The 3589-nt window shown below is 38.8% G+C and overlaps 1 pseudogene; it reads right to left on the bottom strand.

Moving 5' to 3' along the window:
• Positions 1–2918: 2918 nt before the first annotated feature.
• Positions 2919–3085, bottom strand: LOC116594660 (annotated as a pseudogene).
• Positions 3086–3589: the final 504 nt, after the last annotated feature.

Raw genomic sequence — 3589 nt, 5'->3', positions numbered from 1 at the left:
GAAATAAAGGCAGATTATTTCTTGATATCAGGTTTTGCTCCTGGAAGGGCAAAAGATATTTTTGAATGAGGAGAAAAAAGCAGAGGAAACACCAAAGGAAAAAAAAATGAAGCTTAATGTATTGATGGGGAATCAGGACACATTTTGCCCATTGAACTTAGCTTTGGACCGGCCCAGAATGTGGGAGGGGGGAAAAAAATGTCACATTTGGACTTTATATAATTGGAAAGGAGATCAGCTCTAGTATGTAACAGAAATATCCTAACTCTAAATGGTTATTTTAAAAAGGAGGATCTCAAATAGCTTTGTAAATTGGGCACTGGAGTGAAGATTACAACGCTTTCTTGACTTATTCAATCATGCTGTATTAAATACACAGGAGAAGTCTCTAACATTTTATAGGAAAAAAAAAAAAACCCAAAAGAAATAAACCTTCCTCCAAAATTAAAATAGTTCAGGTGTAGCTAGGAAGGCAGAATGTCACCTCACTTAGAGAACAGTGCTTAAGTTTCATAGGTCTGTAAAAACAAACCTGACAAATGTATAACTTTTGAATCACTTAGGATAGGTGCAGTTATTTTAGTATTATGCGTAATGAAAGTTTAGTTGTATAAAATTGAATATACTGAAGTGTTAAGATATTTTACCAGGATTAAGCTAATCCTTCTCTAACACAAGGAAAAATAGTTGCCAATAAACTCTCTATTTTTAACAGCCACTTGAGAGAGACAAGATGAGACTTATAAAAATCCCTTTCAAGAAGTTTCCCAGTACAGTAACAGTTTACACCCAACACATACATAAATACATTTCGAAAACTTTGCCTCTGCCAAGTTACAAAGTCTGACTTGTCAGAGTTACATCATGTTTTTAAAGCATGTTTGAAATGAAGCTTGTCATACATCAGGCTTCAGTGAATCTAGAAAGGACTGTCGCTTCTTTTTAGAAACTTAATGGGCTGCATTTCCTTTCAATTTTTCAGGGAATTATTTTAGTATCAAAATTCTACACATGGAATAAGAACCAGTGGATTTTTTTTAAAAATACATTGTTTTTGTTTCCCACATACAATGGGCCTTCCCCTAGCCTTTATAATGTTGGTATCAGAACACAGAGTTAAAACCATGATAGAGAAAATGCTTTGACTCTGAGCCCTTCAATATGGACTTTTTATATTTTAGTGGTGAGCTGGGTCAGGAACTGGCGTGGCCAGCAGGAGAACCTGATTCTGGTTTCAAGATTTGCTTGTGGGAAGGAAAATGTAAGTGAATGGTTGGGGGTAAAGGAACATAAGAGACAACTCTCTGAGAGGTGGCCTACTAGCAAGGATTCATTGGAAAATAAAAGATCTACCTAAAAAGAGGTTAAAGTTGTATTCTCTGCATGTTTGTTTTGCTGATATATAATGAAATTTAGAAAGGGGGGCTCTGGGATCAGAATGCTTGGGATCACATCCATCCTTCGTGTTACAGTGAGAGCTAATGAATGTGAGTCCTGTCTGTTTAGCGCACCATCATTCTATCAGACTCTTCCCCGTGTCAGCATTTTGCTGGCACTCAGTAGAAGCTAGTTAAATAAGTGAATGAGCAAATGGCTGAATCTAAAGATCTACCATCTTTACGGTAGGGATGTATCTGGCAACAGGACAATGTTATCAGTTACGGCCTTGGGCTGACCAAGTGAACTTTTTTAAGATACAATCTTTCCTGATATTAAATCCTAACTTTTATTTGCTAAAAAGCTTGTCCTATTTGAATGAATATTCCTAAGGTTTGCTTTTGCGATTCCTTTTCCTGTGGTTCAGGAGCCGGGCTGTCTACACATTCGCCCTATAGGTGAGTTAAGGGTGTACTCCGTTTCCCGTCTAATCTTGCTGGCTCAGAACTCATTGTAGCTTTTAAAAGACTTCAAGTATTTTAATTGGACTCATTAACTTTTTTTTTTTTTTAGAGAGAGAGAGAAAGAGAGCGAGCACATGTACACATGGGAGGGGGCAGAGGGAGAGGGAGAAAGGATCCTCAGGCAGACTCCCCACTGAGCATGGAACCCAACGTGGGGCTCCATGGACCCTGAGATCCTGACCTGAGCAGAAACCAAGAGTCAGACACTGAACCAACTGAACCACTCAGGAGCTCCTGATTCATTAACTTTTAATTTTAAAGTTTCTCAAATGTCAGTTCCCATTTAAGCAATGGGAACACCTAGAAATAGCTGTTTCAATGTATCTCTTGTGCAAAGAGTGTCTATACTGGACCACAGATCTATTTGTAGCGATAAATACAATGATTAAGTCTCATGTCATAAACAACGAACACTGTTGTCCTAGAGCTTTGTGATTAAGGAGGAGGAATTACAGGTAGGTTTGTTTCACAAAAAGAGATACAATTTTGTTTACTGGGTCATATTTCTGATAAGATACATGGCAAATTTCTAGATATTATGATCCCCTACTAGATACTATAATAACTAACACAAGGTTAAATTGAGACTGGTTGAAGTCTGTTAAACTAGCAACGAAAGGATGAACTGACCAATATGTTTAACTCTTTCATGCTCTATCATCTGCTATCCTATATCTATCTTCCAATTCCTTTTTTTTTTTTTTTTTTTAAGTGGTAGGGGGAGTGGCACAGAGATGGAAGCACATGGGGACAGGTGGAGGCTGGGACTTTTCTGGGGTGGATGGAGTATGGCGAGGCTTGTCCTGATTGCCATACACACACAGGTCAGCTGTCCCATGTGTTAGGTAGGCCTTTGGTACTCAGGCCAGGGATGCTAGAACCTGGCTACTTGGCTTCCTGCCAAGCTCCTGCTGCAGGACAAGAAGCAAACCGCTGGATCTCCTCTGTGCATAGGCCCATGGGGTGACTTCAAAAGCCAAAACCACCCTGCCATTTGTACCACTACTGTTGCCCCTGAGGGCCTGCACCATTCCTGGAAGTATTGCAACACCAGGGCCAAGAGTAGCCTCCTTATTCCAACTCCCTGCTCCAAAAATCTATTTAATGTATTGTCCTTGGACAGAGGACATATCAGATATTAAACACATAAGAACCTCATATTAGCCAAAAGGCCAGGAAGTAATTATCTTCCAATTCTTAATCCCAAACTCAAATATGTCAATCTCAGATACGAACTCTATGAAGTACACAAGTATAAGCATGTTTTGTTCTCCCAAGACCTCCTTCGACTGATAGGTATTTCATATAGTCGACTTCTTTACCTTCACTGGTAAGCATATTGGGCAAATGAGATGATTGGAACTCCCTGAATTCTGGTTTACCTTCGCAAGATATTTGTAACAGATGTGGCTTAAGACTCTCTCATAATGCCTACATTAGCCAAAACAATTGCCACCTGAAGTTGTTAGGAATTGGGTTTTTAAAACAAATTGTTCTGAAATTGCAAAGTGACTCTCTCGTGTTGATGATCTGTGAACTTTCTATGGAAATTTTCTGTAGGAGATGAAGAATTTTCTATTTCAATAAAAAAAGAAGATATTGAAGGAGACCTCACCTTGATAGTCTCAAAGTGCTTCTTGAAAAATGATACTAAGAAGTGCAATTTTGACTTTATGACCCTCAAGCCT

This window comes from Mustela erminea, chromosome 6, assembly GCF_009829155.1.
Source record: "Mustela erminea isolate mMusErm1 chromosome 6, mMusErm1.Pri, whole genome shotgun sequence".
Lineage (NCBI taxonomy): Eukaryota > Metazoa > Chordata > Mammalia > Carnivora > Mustelidae > Mustela > Mustela erminea.
Note: the sequence above shows the minus strand (reverse complement) of the source record. Positions and strands in the feature narration are given on the sequence as shown.